Consider the following 18,997-nt stretch of genomic DNA (forward strand, 5'->3'; position numbering starts at 1 on the left):
ACACCTACCTTTGCAATATTAAAGACTTTGTTCACTTCTGGAAGTTGAAGCATCTTCTTGAATACACTAGGAATGAGAGAAATAGGATCCTTTCCACCTTATTTGAGTTGTATATGTCTTTTTCTATTTTGAAACTTGTTAGCACATCAAGAAATAATCTCTAAGAAGTCCAAAACTTTGAGCATGCAACTAGAATGTATAATAACTAAAGTCCATGATTTATTATTATTATTTTACTTTAGGTTAAATTCAGAATACCACTTGTAACAATAGACCACTATAAGTTGCAGTCTTATCATCCAATTATGTTTACATTATCTGCACAAAAGTTTCTCTCATTCTTCTTGCCATCATTTTTTTATAGTTATTGAAAATACTTAATAAAGACATGGGAGTATTGACAATACTTAACAAAGACATGGGAGTATTAAGTGTATCATTAATATTTTTTTTTTCAATAGATGTCACAAAAGGTGGTTCACAAACAACAAATGTCATTTTAATTTGAAAGGATAGCGAAGTCTTAGTGAAATTTTACCTTATTCAATATAAGAGTGAATTTATATCATACAAAATACGCGTTGGTAGTGGTAATTTAATGTGTCTCAAAAAAATCATCAAGAATAAAATCAATGTCGAATGAGAGACATAGAGTAGCAAAAGTAGGTTTCCTGCACTCACGTGTGAAAGAGATGGTGAATTGAAGAAATGACTAAGTATGAAGCTTTGTGGGTTGAGGAAGGGTGGGAGGAATTCATGCAGGTTGATAAGATGTGGGATTATGAAAAAAAAAAATGTCACACACTCATACGATGCATAGGAGTCTTTTAAGTGTTGTAGAGTGTAAAGTGAGGAATGCAAGATGTGGGAAGCGACATGAACCTAGTGAAAAGAATGATCGGAAACCAACATGGGTACAAGAATCAATGTTTAGAAAGGAAGGGTGTCACTCTCTAGAGGGGTTCATTAAAGAAAATTGTTCAATGAATGTTGATCGACACTCACGAATCAATCTTATGTTTTATCTTCACAAACTTACATAGGACATAGTACTTATTCCTAGAATGGAAATGAAGCAATTATATAGAAGTGGTGCAATTATGTCATGAATAATATCCTTGAGACAAAATAGTATTATCCACCAAATAGATTTTGAGCAATGCCTCATCCAATTCACCTCTTATATGTGTGTGTGTGTGACTAAATTTTAAGTGGTTCCCTAGTCCATTCACTTACACTCTGAACCTTCAAACTCATTTCTTTAATGTCACGAGGTCTAGGGATGGGGATGTTGGTTATGACATTGGAATTAACAAATAGAGACCACTATATAGCTTCCCCACAATATTTCTAATAAACAAGGGTATATGGATTAAGCCTCTTATGAGCCATAATTCTGCATCTCTTATCACTTTCATGATAAGAAACTTGTTATTGATTGGAATCCACTACTTAATGCATTATAATTCCAAGGTAGGGGAATGAAAAAAGGGCACCCCCACCTTGTTCCTTTACCTTTAATATCCCTTCGTCCAACCCCATGCATAAGTCAACTTAAAGATCGCCTTTGAAATTATGTCCTTAGAAAACTTGACATAATGCAATTTTTCACAAAGCCCTAGGCCAATGCAAATACAATATTTATTTGGATAAGATGCGGGGAAAGTATTAAGAAGAATATTAATAAAACAAAAAACTAATTATCATCAATGAATCACCAACCAAATCCTTTTTCCTTTAGCAATGTTATAATTTGATCAATTATAATTGTCTTAATACCTTCTTGTTGTTAGTTGTTCTGAATTCCCATAGATCATAATTTGTTTCTCATTTTCTATCAAAGATCATACACAAACCTCTCATACCTATTTTATTTTATTAAAAAATAATAATATATATATACAACACATATTATATTATATACATAATTACGGATAAATTATATAAAATATATAACCATGTTGTAATTTCTATATAAATCTTTTTGAAATGTGAGAAATATAGTTTTAGACAAGAAACTAAAAAAAAAAAAAAACATAAAATTAAAATTTCCCTTAAACATGTGATATTAACAAGTTCTATTACATTGGCAATGACCCTACCAAAAATCTTCCCAAGCTTCCTTTAATTAAGATTTCATCAAGTCATCCCCAAGCATGTTGCAACCTACTTATGCAATTTTGACTTTACCATGTCTAATGAAATAACTAGTTTGGCCTATGACGAGGTCCAAGTTGGGCTTAGTTTCCTTCTTGTCTCCCTAATATTAGCTTTATTATTATCATACCATTGTGTTATTCATTGAAACCATGCATTAATTGATGACCATTCAAGAGCACGTGCAAAGTTCATTGGCATTCACTCAATGAACCTCTAACATAACATGTGCATTTGTGGCATACTAAAAAATACCCTTATTTTGACTACATATTTGAAAATAACTCTAAAAATCGCTTTATTTAACCCCCTACCAATATGAACCCAAGACACCTTCCCAATTTAAAAAACCCCTAATTTCACTAGATATTGTAGATATCCATTTTTTCATTGACATTTTTTATAACCCTTTATATTTTTTCATTAACTTTGAACTCCATTTTTTATACATAACATATAAAAACCCTTTACCCTCTATTATATATGCTCAATATATTATGTCATTTTTTCTTCAATATATATCCCTCAAATGCATGTGGTATGGTATTTCTCCCCCAGTGAAGCCCCCATGGAAAAGTTGTGAAGGATATAATGAGCAGCAAGTTGGAGAAGGTAGTGGTGTTGAGTCTTTAATGAAATAGTGTGCATGAATACTAGTATTTCTATCCAAAGCACCCTTAGCAGTAGTTCCCAAGCTATTTGATCATGATCCAGGTATTTATGTTTGATATTAATACCCAACTCTCTCATTAGTAACTTATCCAACCTTATAGTCATTATACCTTATTGTAGGAAAATGCACATTCCAGGCTTAGTTCAATCTCAAAAGCCAACATTGTTGGAAAATGAGGAGGCTTGTAGTTTAATTTATATTTTCATTTCCATAGTAATTGCCTGTGAATTAATTACCATCACATGAACATGAAGATCATAGAAACAAAAGAACACAAAATTATTTTTCTTCTTTTATTTTCACAAAATACATTTTGATTCAATTATGAAGAATGAACTTAGTTACATTCTCCAACACTACCTATTAACTAAGGAGGTATTAATAATTGTACACCTGATACAAGGAAACTCTCAAACTGAAATATTCTCATAAGAAGAGTCAGATTGTTAAGCCATCTTTAAGCATCAACATCATAACCAACATTGTCAGCATAGTAAGGCATTAACTTGACAAGCTCTACTTATATCAAAGCATAATGTTGGGAGGCTTTAGATGACCTCTTAAGGCACATACCCCATCTAGGCATTCACTAGGTATGCCCTTTGAGGACTATTCTTATCTTGGATTCCCAATCCTCAAAAAATATTGGTCCTCTTCAACCACTCTTGTCTTGGATACCTGTCCAATCCTCAAAGAGTGTCGATCTAATTCCTATTTTGGATTCTCTATCCTAAAGGAAATCTCTGATGCTTATCCAATCCTTCGGAGCCCATTCTCCCTTCATGGCCTTCACTAGATGTAAAATTGTTAGTCCTAGCCTAATGCATGACACATGGAGAAGAGAATATAATGTCCATCATCACTCCCTCTTAATAGGGGATATCATCCTCATTCCCACTTGATCAGGGAATAGATCCTTTCTCCTTCTAAACATTTAAGGAGACTTCTTACTCCCTCTCAAACGTAGAGGATATTCCTTACTTCCTTTCAATTGGGAAGTCATAACCACATGTCATTATCAATACATCAGATACTAGTTCTTCATGGATATATTCAAGTACTAGATGCATGGCTACTCCTCTTGCATCTCATCATATTGAGATTTTTGCAATGGAGCCAGGATTTCTTCAATCTATGACAGGGTTCAGGCCATCAACCTTTCATATCACTTTCCTCTAGTCATAATCAACAAAGGAATTATATTAAGCCAATCAAGGTAAAGCTAATCATAACTCCCTCCAAATCATGAAATTGATCTTCATTGTCATTGAAATATAAACATCATGGTATCTTTTTGTACTACTACCTTTCAATCCCAAGATGATGTAGACACATTGACCATATAATCCTCCAAGGATTACAAAATCCATCCACTTAACTCATGAATTAAAAACAGATAGTTGTAGATACAATTACCTCAACTGCCATTATGTATTTCTGCAACATTCTTCCAGATAGAAAAACCATATACCAACCAGATAACCAATACCAAATCATAGTTACCTCATCATGATGGCCTCTCATCAAGATAAAAGATTTTTCTTACTTGTTTCCTCTCACATGGTATTTCTTCAAACTGTACCAGAATCTTTCTCCATGATAATCATCAATCAACATATTAATGGAATAAGCCAATTAGCTAGATTTAACATCATATCCATGATATTTTTTTTGTCATGATCAACCTTCTTACATGAAGTTATCATTTCTTAATTCCTCCAAGATATCACATAGGATGTTGATTAGTCTCACCATGCATACTTTCCTTTGATCATTTTCACATGTTTTTGCAATATATCCTACCAGGGATACAAGTCATATCCCAAGAAAACCATCAATATCACAGCTATCAAATTATAATAGCTTCTTAGACAATGTATAAAATTATTTTGTTTGCTTCCTCTAAAATCAAAATTTATTTTCCCTCTTTATCTCCATATTGCAATGAGATTCTACTTCATCCTTAGCTAGAAGTTTCAACATCATATCCATCAGGGTCCCTACAATTCTTTCCTTCCATCATTCTCATCTTCTTCAAGAAGTCATAAACAAGCATGATTGTTGCATTGATTTATTTTTCCATCCTTCTCATCTTACTTCTACAATTTTGACAACCTTCATTATGAACCTACAATTCGCATATGTACAACCAAGAAAAATATACAAAGACAAGAGCATGATGTCAATTTTGTCAATCTAGGGTTTTCGAGGTTTCTTAGAGGATGTAGCTCTATGGTTCTTATTACAAACCCTATATTAGTTTATCTAACCCTTGTTAGGGTTTTTTGAAATTTCTACCTTAGAGTTTTGATTTCACGCCCTAGGGTTTATTAAATTCAACCCTTAATAGGGTTTTACAACATACCCTAAATTCTTCATACAAACCCTATATTTTGTTGCCCAAGAGTTATGGCTTCTTTAAAGGGAACAAACAATTAGGTTTTTTGTTCCTAAGGTTAATTCAATCTAGGGTTTAGAAACCCTAAATACTAAGGGCCAACTACACATATCTACAAACCCTAGATGCAACAAATTAATTGCAAAACCCTAAAGACTTTACAAACCCTTCATCTTCTAAATAATCAACATGAGCTTGACACAAATTAATAAACGTGTACCTTTGCAAATGTTACCTTACTTCTTCCTTGCAAAGATATGGATTCTCTTCAAGTGTCAAGTTTGGCCATATTCCAACAAATGTGCCTTCAAATAATGTGTCAAGAATTCTTCAACATATGACTCAATTTCTCCTATGTTGATCTGCCAATTAGATCTTATGCCAATCTTTAGATATCATTCCTTTCTTGAACCAAGTTATCACATTTCTTGGAGATGATCCAAACTATTGTCCATTTACCATCATTGTCATTACCATCTAGTTACTACCATATTATTGATCACAGTCTTATTGTCAAACAAGGTCACTAATATATCATAGAGGACATACTCATCATAACTCTCCAAAATCATAGCCATTCCTCACATAGGCCTCCTAAGTTATCATGACTATCCATACCTTCAATTTTGTGTCTTCAAAACCACAGGAATGATTGTCAAATCTACAGGTCAGCTTTTACACAAAATATCGAATATATGTCACTCAGAATATGCATAGTGGCCATAGTAACATGTACAATTGTCTGGCATATAAATTTATCCTTCAATATACTTGCCACATGTCATTATTGATTAAGTCATATTATCTCAATGTAGTTTATACGAACCATGGTATACTAATGTCCCATCCACTGTAGCGTTGTGAGTCACATTCTTTATCAATTATGCAAGCCATATCACGATACTGATTTCAATACTTTTGATGCCACAGAAGTATACAATCGAGCCATCAACAAGTCACCACTATGAGCGGATCCCAAAGAATTTAAACCATAGCCAAAGTATGGAGCGTGACACCAAAGCCACAGTGAGATCTAAATTTGCCATGCGAACTACATTGTTACTTGTCCTATGAGACCGAGCCACTTCACGTCAAAATTGGGATTAGGGTATTCATCAAAGAGGTAAGGTTGATGTATTAAATGCCCATAATCTCACAGCAACCATACAGATAGAAATCCTTCAAGTATGCCTTCTATCCAAAAGCCAATATATGCACAGACGTGACCCGACGTCATATAATAATGTGGTGCAATATCATAGGATATATGTGATACCATAGAAGTAGTCAAAGTGAGCCATCTAATTTGATGTCGGTATAGTATGATTGATTTTTGAGTCCTTTGTGTGCCATAGAAAAGATACCGTGTCTTTGTAATGAGCAAGCCACGGAGAACATATCTAAACAGGCCATGGAAGATTATAACAAGTGTAGGTTATTATAATAAATGTGAGTCTTCTTTTGATTATGTGAGACACAGGATACATATATCAAGCCTCTTGCTACAAAATCAAAACCTAGTTGAGCCACAGATGCGGTTAGAAAATATCCCTGAGCTATAGTACATAGTATTGTGCAAGCTTGCTCAGGAATATAACAAACCAATATTATATAAATCTGAGCCTCAAAGATCCATCTTTAATACAAGAAATCGAGAATTATGTTTAATATACTGTGACCAGCCAATGAAATCACAAAGAGCATCAAACTTCCATTAAACGTCAATGTGTTATGATCTTCAAATCTTAGCTCGGATACCAGGTTGGAAAATTAGGAGCCTTGTAGTTTAATTTAGATTTTTCTTTCCATAGTATGTTGGATAATTAGGAGGCTTGTATTTTAATTTAGATTTTTCTTTCCATAACAATTGTTTGTGAATTAATTTTCTTCTTTATTTTATTATACAGAGAATGACATTTTGATTGACTATTGTAGCTATAATGATACAAAATTATAGTTGGCATTACAAGGAGGCTCATTTATATTCACAAATATTCCAAGAAAGCAGTTACTAATAAGGACAGAAAGGATGCAAATGTTCTTCGGGACAGCTATTTAAATGCTCCTTTCATAGAATGTGGTTTAGCCAAATTGAAAAAAAAAGGAAAAGAAACCCACTACAGCACCAACACTGTCGAGATGCATAGTTATTTGGCATTGACTACATTCTTTGCAACCATGTGACTAGAAAAAGAAATGTATTTATCTTCGAGAAAATATTGTTGGCTCATAATGGAGAAGAGGGCTCTACATTGGACCTCTAATGTTTTGGAGAACTTTATAAATTCGGTGGTTGATATGACACAAAAGAACTGCACCTAAGTCAAGGGTTTCTTGGGAAGCAATATTTTCTTGAGAAGGAAAATTTGAGGCCTATGTAGATGGTCATTGCACAAGGATTAAATGGAACAAGTCATTTTACAAATTTCAACTATCATTTTCTAGAATCCAAATGTGTTGAGAAAATTAAATTTGAGCTTTCTCAATGGCCTTCCACCAAATCATAGTTTCACACTAAATCTTCTTGAACTCTATGATTCTTTGTTGAAACATGGCCCTCCCGACATGGAAATATTGTTGAAAACTTTAAGCATTCTTCCATTAATGTTCCTTTCATATCTTTCATGGTTGCATATGGTATCCTCTCTTGTATGCCATAAATTTTCTACAAATATGGTATTTCTGAGGTTGCCTTGTACCTAGTGCTTGTGGTTTCTCTACTTATTTTTGCATGATTATACTCACATACAAAGGTTATAATCCCATCAAAGGAATGTAGTTTTACCCCATTTTCAATAGCAAACTCCATTATCTCTTACATAGAGTATGTTTCTTTGAACACCAAGTTACTCATACAATACATGTTTTTTCCACTCTTAATGCATTTCTAGGACTTTCACCCATTAGAATAATTGAAGTTAAATATGGCTAGGTCACTTTTGGTATTAGATTCTTTGCAAGTGTCTCCCCGACCTACTTGAATACAAATTATCCTTGATATTTATGGCATAGAAAAGTCCATGCTCGTTAGCAATTCCTATATATTAAGGTTGCTCATAACTATTATTAAGCCTTTAGTAAGTCTATGAGTATTATGTGCTACAGTTGACGAAGTTGAAGAAGGTAGTGTATCAACAATAGTTGAAAAGGGTGATGTAGAAATAGCGATGTGAATGTTAACTATGGTGAAGAAGGTTATTGATCCGGGTTTGGATGTGACAAAGGACCCTTCCAAGACCTTTTACTTTCGTGATGTGTTAAATTTCATTGTTAAAAGAACATAAATGAATACATCTGCATGTTGTAAAGAAGAATAACATGACATTCATCAACACATGAAAACATAAGTCGTTGATAACGAAGTTCGTCTAGGAGGGACTACGTCTCCGGGCCCTGATGTCAAGATGGTGTAGGCCGCTACATTAAGTGCTATCAATAGTGATGATGTACATAAGAGGTGATGTCGCTATCATACAAGGAAAATTCCCTCACGTAGGAGTGGCTCCAAGAGATGTTCCGCTATAGGAACTCACATTCAAGAGGACTCCTATCAGTATGACTTCAACTCATGCATGATGATAATGAACATCCCGCCAAAATGTATAAAAGGGATTTCAATGCAATCACACATGGCAGCAACATGAGTATTCCATCAACATGACGACAAAGGGATCTCAAACAAAACATGACGAATCATGACAACAAGTACATCCCACAAATGATTTTGCATCACATCAAGCAGGAATCATGAGACAAGTAAGAAACAAGATCCCACATCAAACATCAAAACAGGGATCTGTACAACAGAATGCATAGCAAAAGAATTACATGAACACACTGCATATACCTCACATCTTGAGGCCATCTGAAGAAAAGGATGTCAAACTATTGAAGCTGGTCGTACCATCAATCTCGCAGTGTCGAATCTCATGGAATGACTGCTCGCACGTTGAATGTTGACACCTGCACTCCACTTATAAAAGCGACCGAAAAATGAAATGATCAAATGGAAAATCTAAATGCACCATCATATTTGTGGCGTCGAATAGTGCAAAATCAACTGTCAAATTTTTGAATTCTAAGAAAGTGGAAATGTGGGGCTTAAGGAATCTTTTAGATTCCCCCTAGATTCCTCAAAGATTCCCTCCTCTGATTCGTCTGTAAATATGTTGTTCAGGTCAGGAAAATGACTGCACCATCGGGTTCGTGTCACTGAGAGGTGTAATATCGACATAAAATTTGTCCAATTTCGACACTGCAAAAATTTCACCCTACTGAGAATTTCACCCAATCATGGTTCTGCCTGTGTTTTTCTTAGGTTCATAGTTCCACCTGCAAATAAATTAATTAAAAATTGTATCACCTCGATTTATGTGCACTCTCTTGGACCTCCATGCTTGGGCGCACTGTGCAAATGTTGGGTTTATATGAAATTCCAGGAGGATAAAACAATGACAAGGCTGTTGGCCCAGTGATTAAGTCACCATATTAGGTGTGTGGAGGTCGGGGGATCAAATCCTACCCCCGCCATATATAACAAAACCTTTCTTTTATAACACCGCATATATTTATTTTTTTGTTTGTTTTGGGGCCAGGTCCGCATTGGGCATCCTGCCCCTTAACTCCCACAACACCTCGTATTAAATGGATTGGGTCGTTAGATTAAATGGGGGGAATTAATGTTTGGTTGGTGTACTGGTTGTTGGAGCATAACATGGGGCCGCCGCACGGTAGCAGGCCAGCCCACATGGCTGGCACGGGCTCGATACCCACCGACCTCCCTTAAATGCGATGTCATCGTATGGGTTGGGTGTGGGTCGGGTCCACTGGAGGTGGCCCGCCCACACCATGTAATCTTATGTTTAATATATGGTTCGATTGGAGTTGGGTTGGGGGGGCCAACGGGGGTCATGGCCCGTCGGCCAATTTTAATTATTATTTGTTATATGTTGGTTGGGGTTGGGGGGAGGGGTGGTGGGATTGGTGGCTTGCCACCCCAAAATTATTTTATTTTTTATTTTTTATTAAAATAGGGGTGATTTTCAAATATTTAGAAAATAAGGGATATTGGGCAATTTAATGAGGCCACAATTTCAACCATTTTCGGGAGCTAGGTTTCATGTCTTGGGGTCAGTCAAATTGTAAGACACTTAAACCTGCCCCACAGCCCAACTTTGACTAAAACTTTAACTGGTTCATTCTCCCTCATATGAGCTTGGATTGACAAACCGTTTTCACCACCGCGATTAGGACGACGAGATCTATGCTCTGGTCTTGGTTCGAAAGCATTCTGATCATTTTGATTTTCGAGTTTCCATAAGCCCTCTTTGTCCTATGTGTGTCCCTGGAGCCACCTGGATCAATCCTCCCCACTGAGGAGCTTTTGGTCCTCCAAAAGCATGAAAATTAATCTGCATCTTCTCTGTACCTTGTTTGCATCACAAGTGTCCTAAAAAGGTCCCACTTCCATCTCCTTCACCTTTGTTCTTCGGAGCCTTAAGTGATGAGCCGACACCTGCAACCTCTACAACCTATAGTACATTATTTTCCAAATTACATGCTTGTATTACATGACCAACTAATGACCCAAGCATCCCATACTTTCCATGAGTTTATAACACATACTGGTTGGTTAAGTTTACATCGAAATGGAAACAATACCCCCAGCTATGAAAACAAGGCCAACATATCATTGTTGCTCCAACAAATGATGGAAATCACATCATCACTGCAACACATGATTTACAAATATAAGGCCAAACACTATTTTTGCTTTGACAAGTGATGGGAACACAACATCACTTTCACAGTTTATCTTGCAGCACAAAATAAGACCAGACATCATTGTTGCTTAACAAGTGATGGAAAACACATCATCACTTTTACATTTTAAAATGCAACAAATGATTTACAAAAGTACGACCATGACAAGCTAACATATCTAGAAACCATTTTTCACTTATCAATGTGAATGGGACCTCCTTGTGGTGGTTTTACTTGTCGATCAATCATTTCATCTGGTTCATGCACCGACACTTTGTCTTTCAGGCGTTGCTCTGGATGGAGCCTCCAACAATTGGCTCTTTGATGGCCACCTTTGTTGCAATGACTACAATACATCTTCTTCCTCCAGATCTGCTTAACATGTTTCTTTGCCTGCTGTTGAGAGGGTCTTTCAAGCCTCCTCCTTTGTGTGCTGTTATTATTTTCCAACACTTAGAAAATGTATGGGTATGTAATCCACAAAAGGTACATTTTTTTCAATGCCATGTTTTACGTTCATCATTAACGACATGATTATAACCAAAATGAGCATTCGAATATCGAGAGTGGCTATACCTTTCCTTGTTATCTCTGGTGTAAGTATGGCGATGAGAGCTTGCCTCAGCTCTTTCCCTACAATGGGCACTGCCATGGGATGATGGGGATGTGCTCCCATCATTCTCTTTCCTCGATGATTTCGATGATGTCTTAGAAGCATCTTACACCTTTGAGCATTCTCCCTCAGTTTATCTCAAGCCTGCAAATTGATGTCTTTGTACAACCTCCAATGGCTGAGTTATGCCTTGGTTATTAACACCAAGTTCTTTTTCCTCCTCGTGCCTCATCTTGGTAAGGAGCCTCATGTTTTTCCTTGTAATTGGGATCTCCAAATCTCCAACAAAAATCATACTATGTGATGACGAAATTGAAATGAAATCAACATCTTTTACCTCCTCTGTCGACTTAGAAAGAACCGATGAGGGCTTCTCATCATCTGTTGTTGGTGTTTCACTCGCTGTCTTGGTGCATTCCCCAACTTCCTTTCTAACATACCCAAGTCTCACCTGATGGGGTAATTCTTCTACTTTTATGGGGTTGACAATGCCTTGGCCATTAACGCCCAAGCCTTTTCCTTCATACCCCATTTTCTTCAAAAGTTTGGAGCCAATTCCTATGGTATAATTTTCAAAAATAGCTATATCATCATTAGGAAACATACATGAATTCAAAGAGCTACTTTTTACCTCACATGGGTCACGATGCAGCTTTTCCAAGGCCTCATCCTTTGCTTGTAGTTGTCGTAGGAAACTATGTTTTTCCTCTTTCTCTTCATGTAGACGCATCTTCAATTCAGCATTGTCTGTTCGAAGATTATGTTTATTGTGCTTCAATTCTTCCATAGCCTCTTCCGTGGCTTGCAACTGAAGCTGCAATTGCTCCTTTTCCTCTGTCTCTTTTTGTAGAGCTTCATACATTATTTCCACCCTTTTGGAAATTTTGAGCATGGTCTCATACATCACTTTTTCATCCTCTATCACTGCACGTTCTATTGTTCACATTTGCAATTCACATCCACACAAAGACCGCTCTGATACCACTTGATCTAGGTCCGAGCGTGACAAAGGACCATTCCAAGAACTTTTACTTCCGTGATGTGTTAAATTGCATTTTTAAAAGAACATAAATGAATACATCTGCATGTTGTAAAGAAGAAGAACATGACATTCATCAACACATGAAAACATAAGTCGTTGATAACGAAGTTCGTCGAGGAGGGACTACGTCTCTGGGCCCCGACGTCAAGATGGTGTAAATCATTGCATTAATTGTTGTCAATAGTGATTATGTACATAATAGGTGATGTGGCTATCATACAAGGAAAATGCCCTCATGCAGGAGTGGCTCCAAGAGATGTTCCACTACAAGAACTCTCATTCAAAAGGACTCCTATCAGTATGACCTGAACTCATGCATGATGATAATGAACATCCTGCGAACATGGCATAAAAGGGATTTCAATGCAATCATACATGGTGACAACATGAGTATCCCATCAACATGATGACAAAGGGATCTCAAAAAAAACATGACGAATCATGACAACAAGTACATCCCACAAATTATTTTGCGTCACATCAAGCAAGAATCATGAGACAAGTAAGAAACAAGATCCCACATCAAACATCAAAACAGGGATTTGTGTAGTAGAATGCATAGCAAAAGAAGTACATGAACACACTGCATATACCTCACATCATGAGGCCATGTGAAGAAAAGGATGTCAAACTATTGAAGTTGGTTGTACCATCAATCTCGCGGCATCAAATCTCATGGAATGACTGCTCGCACGTTGAATGCTAACACCTGCACTCCACTTAGAAAAGTGGCCGAAAATGAAATGATCAAATGGAAAACATGAATGCACCATCAGATTTGTGGTGTCGAATAGTACAAGATTGACTATCAAATTTCTGAATTCTGAGAAAGTGGATATCTGGGGCTTAAGGAATCTCTTAGATTCCCCCCTAAATTCCTCAAAGATTCCCTCCTCTGGGTCGTCTGTAAATCTATTGCTCAGATCAGGAAACTGAATGCGCCATCAGGTTCATGTCGTTGAGAGGTGTAATATTGACATAAAATTTGTCCAATTTGGACACTGCAAAAATTTCACCCTCCTGAGAATTTCGCCCAATCATGGTTCTGCCTGTTTTTTACTCAGGTTCATGGTTCCACTTGCAAATAAATTAATTAAAAATTGACTTGCCTCAATTTCCGTGCACACTCCTAGTCCTCCATGCTTGGGTGCACTATGCAAATGTTGGGTTTATATGAAATTTCGGGTGGATAAAACAATGACAAAGTCATTGGCCTAGTGGTTAAGTCACCATATTAGGCATGCGGAGGTCGGGGGATCAAATCTTGCCCCACCATATATAACAAAACTATTTTTTTTATAACACTGCATGTATTTATTTTTTTGTTTGTTTTGGGGTCAGGTCCGCATTGGGCGGCTCGCCCCTTAACTCCCGTAGCACCTCATATTAAATGGATTGGGCTGTTGGATTAAATGGGGGGCATTAATGTTTGTTTGGTGTATTGGTTGTTGGAGCATGACATGCGGCTTCCGTACAGTGGCGGGCTAGCCCACGTGGTTGGCGCGGGCTTGATAGCCGTCAGCCTCCCTTAAATGCAATGTCATGGTATGGGATGGGTGTGGGCTGAGTCCACCGGAGGTGGCCCGCCCACTCTGTGTAATCTTATGTTTAATATATGGTTCAGTTGGAGTTGGGTTGGGGGGCCGACGGGGGTCATGGCTCGTTGGCCAATGTTAATTATTATTTGTTATATGTTGGTTTGGGGGGTGGCGGGGTTGGTGGCCTGCCACCCCAGAAATATATATTTTTTTTATTTTTTATTAAAATAAGGGTGATTTCCAAATCTTTACAAAATAAGGGATATTAGGCAATTTAACGAGGCCACAATTTTGACCATTTTCGGGAGCTAGGTTTCATGCCTCGGGATCAGTCAAATTGTAGGACACTTAAACCTGGCCCACAGTCCAACTTTGACAAGAACTTTGACTGGTCTGTTCTCCCTCATATGAGCTCGGATTGACAAACCATTCACACAGCCATGGTCAGGAAGACGAGAACTACGCTCTGGTCCTAGTTCAAAAGCATTCTGATCATTTTGATTTTCGAGCTTCCATAAGCCCTCTTTGTCTTGTGTGTGTCCCTGGAGCCACCTAGATCAGCCATGTAGGTGGTGATGTGGAGGAAAGAGGTTTAGTATTGAGCTTAAAGAATGAGGAAAATATAGCAATTTTTTAGGATGTGACAGAGGTAGATTTTCGAAGATAGCAAATTTTAATCAATATGCAGTGTTAGGATGGAGAAAAGGATTAATATAATTAATTTTGTTAGATATATTTAATGAAATGTTGTAGATTTATTTAATGAAAAACTCATTTTTCAAGAACTCTATTGTGAGTCCTACAATATCACTTTAAATATGAGAACCAATAGAATTGCAGAGGAATAAATATTTTGTAAAATATTTAATACATGAAATATTAAGTTGTACTAAAAAGCGAGGATACAAAGATGACTATGATAAAAGTTAGAATAAATTAAAATGTTTCAAAGACAAATCGAATTAATGCAAGGCCAACAAAGAATCAATATCTATTGATCTACAAACTATTGTGGATATTCCATTAGACAATTCATCACAACATATCTATTAAAATAAAACTAAAATATACTATGAATGGTTAGTTTCCTAAATTCTAGATCTTTTATTGCTAATTTTGTTGTTTATGCATGCAATAGATAAAATGAAAAAAATGGAGAAATATGAAATACAAACATACATCAATCACAATGAACACTAGGATATGTTCTTGAAAACCCTTTCAGGAGAAAACAAAACTAGAAGGTGAGGATCCTCTACTCTCTTTTTTTAGGAATGGAAATAATGAAAGTACAAAGGAAAAGGAATTCTCTGTGGAGTTATCTAAGACATGTGTCCTATATAATGTTGCAAAATATAAACCCCCTTTGTTATGCTCTCTCATTCCCACTCCCAAGTTGTTCTACTCTGTTACTATGAAACAAGATACAATTAATAGTGGACGAAACCTTCTTTCTCCTCCTATTGGCCTAATTATAATGTAGCTTGATAGAAAACTAGGGGTTAAGTTTGACCCCTTCAACTCTCAACTAGAGTTACAAATTTAGCGCTTCGAAAGTCTTCTTCATATTCTTCATGTGGATAGCTCCTTTTCCATGAATAATTGGGACATGTGTGGCATCCTCTCAAACTATGGTTGTCAATCACAATAAGTCAACTTTTGGGAGGCATAAATTTTGTATCCAAACTATGATTGGCATATTTCTTGCACTATTCGAAAGGTCTCTTAGTGTAAAAAAAAATGTCACAAGATTCAATGCTTAAGAAGGAAAGCTTTAACTCAAAAAATCATCATTTAAGGCCTAAAACTAGCCCTGAAATGTTTCAAAACCTAATTCTCCAAACTTGGTATTATCGATTTAACTACTCATTTAAGTTAATTCCTTTAGTTTTTGACTCTGAATGCATTCAGTTGGATTGTAAATTATATAATTATCCAATATAGATCATACTTTTCCATTTTGGAAGGATTTTGATACCCAAAATATTTACAAAATGAGGTGAGATATTTTTCCTCTACCTTCTTCTTAGAGTACAATTTAGCCTTGCCTATAAGTTGTGGTTTCAACCCAATATGCCAAAGGTCATGTTGCCTCTATGTTGTAGTTTTGGACCTCTTTTGTAAAATTATATCTTTTGTCAACATTGCCTAAGAATCTGGAAATGTGTCCTCTATGGGAGGAAAGACCTACTCCTCTTCATAATCCCACATGGAAGGTTCATGGAGTTTGAGATAAAACACATTAACCATTGAGTAGATATGCATGCATGGGGGTAGACTAAGTCTATAGGAATTAACTCCCACCTTTTCTAATATCTCCTAAGGACCACATTGTAGAGCTTTGATTTTATTACCTAGGCACCATAGCCTCTCTTTATTCAATTGTAATCATACTATGTCTCCACTCTAAATGACATCTTTGTCTTGTGTTGATCATGTTAAGCCTTGTATTTTTTCATGTGACTTATTCAGTTCCTCTTATACTTATAATTGGGCATTCTTGATCTTCTCTATAAATTTTTTTACTCTTAAATCATCCCTTATGAGATCCTCCCTCACTCCTACTAGTTTTCCATATACTACATCCATAGGTGAAGGTGGAAAATATCCAAAACAAGTCTCAAAAGGTGACTTACCTGTTGAAGTGTGGACTACTATGTTGTAGGAGTGTTGTATATTAACCACATTTCTATCCCAAGTATTTGAATTCTTTTGATTATAACCCCTCAAATGCTATACCCAATTCCTATTGACTACTTATATTTTCCCATCTATTTATGGGTGGAACATTGTAGACCTCTTAAATCTTGTCTCCCTCTTCTCCCAAATGATAGCCCAAATCTAGTGTCCCTCTCTAAAACAATGCTCCTCAATATCCCAAAATGAAATAAGAGTTGTTTAAATAACACATTCGATGCTTCTTGCCCCCTAATGGTCTTTTTACAAGGAACGAAAACACACTTCGTGCTAAACCTATCAATTACCGTGAACCAGTAGTCATGTCCCTTATTAGTTGTTGGAAAACCTCCCATAAATTCCATGTAAATCTTTTTCCAAGGATGAGGGGGTATAGGTAAGGGATGGTATAGACCCTGTTTCCTAATATTGGGATTGCAGGTAAAATGTAGTCTAAAATTCAATAATAAACATAGTTTCCCTATCTAAAACGATGCTCTTAGGTATCCCAAAATGCACCATAGTTGTTTAAAGAATAATTGTGATGCTTCTTTCCCCCTAATGGTATTTTTATAGGGCATGAGAATAGGCACCACTTGTCAAATTCCATGAATCGATAGTCATGTCCCTTGCTAGTTTTTGGAAAACCTCCCACAAATACCATGCAAATGCTTTCCCAAGGATGAGTGGCTACAAATAGGGGATGGTATATACTATGTTTCCTATTACTAGGCTTGCTAGAGCAATAAACTATGCATCTTCTAATAAACCTAGCTACATCTTCTTACATCTTGACCTAGTACACATGCCTTTACAAATTGGAAATTTTCTTCCCAACACCAAAATTCTTTGCAACCTTGGAGGTGTGAGCCTCTCTAATTAGCTACAGTCAGTTAGCTTTAGGAATACATAGCTTATCAAGCCTATAGAGTAATGTGTTCTATAGATGATAGTCAATTATGTTATCACCATCATCCACATGACTGTATCCCTATAGCTGTTGATACACCTCCCTTAAGTCCCCATCCTCTATATGCATCATGGATTAAAGGATCCATGTGCACTAGTGTTCCCAAAGCTTTTATTTTTTATGTAGGTGGCCTTGACTCACGTGTTGGTCAACTTGTTTATGCTTCCCTTCTTGTACTTGGTCACTAAATGGAACTATTGTAAAAACACCATCCACTTGTAGTGTCTTATTTGTTGTAACTTACTCTGGGCCTACATATATTGTAGTGCCTAGTGATCTATGTGGATGATTGTCTCCTTTCCCATCACATAGTGCTGCCAATTTTTGACAAGTTCTACTATGCCATATAGCTCCTTGTCTTTGGTAGGGTAGTTGACAACTTCCCCATGAAACACTTTATAATGATTTTATATAGGCCTTCCTCCTGGCATCAATGTCACTCCCATAGCATATCCACTTAATAAGGCTACTACAAGTTTAGTAATGCAAGAATCGATGCTTGAATGATTTTCTTCTTTCACTCTTCAAATACCTTCTATTGACCCAACACCCATTGGAAATTCTTATCATTTGCTATTATGGTGTGGATTGGTGTAGCTACCACTGAAAATGAGGCTATGGATATCCTCAAGCATTATGTTGCCCCAACGAAACTCCTAATCTTAGAAACCTTTGTTGGAACAAAGCATTTCATGATGGCCTCCATCTTGGCAGGGTCTATCTTGATCTCCCCTCCACCAATCACATAACCTAAAGACATTCCTACAACACTAAACATTGTTGTCCAAACTCACATATCTTGATATTTTCCAATAGTTGGTGATTCTTAAAAGCCTCCAACACCTAAATCAAGTGTGATATGTGCTCATCCTAGGTAGCACTATGAAGCAGTATATCATATATAGTAAACAATAAAAAATGAATCTAGATAAGGGAACAATACATCATCCATTAATATCATGAATGTAGTTGGTACATTACATAGTTGAAATGGCATGACCAACCACTCATAAAAATATTGTATGGTTTTGAAGGTGGTATTCCAAGTGTTTTCTTCCTTGACTCACACCTAGTGATACCATAATTTGAAATCCATCTTGGTGAAGTATTTTGCTTGATTAAATTTATCAAATAAATCATCTATCCTAGGTAGGGGGTACATGTTCT

The sequence above is a fragment of the Pinus tabuliformis genome, chromosome 8 (genome assembly GCF_031772625.1).
Source record: "Pinus tabuliformis cultivar Carrire ecotype Pingquan chromosome 8, CPIR1, whole genome shotgun sequence".
NCBI classification, from domain to species: domain Eukaryota; kingdom Viridiplantae; phylum Streptophyta; class Pinopsida; order Pinales; family Pinaceae; genus Pinus; species Pinus tabuliformis.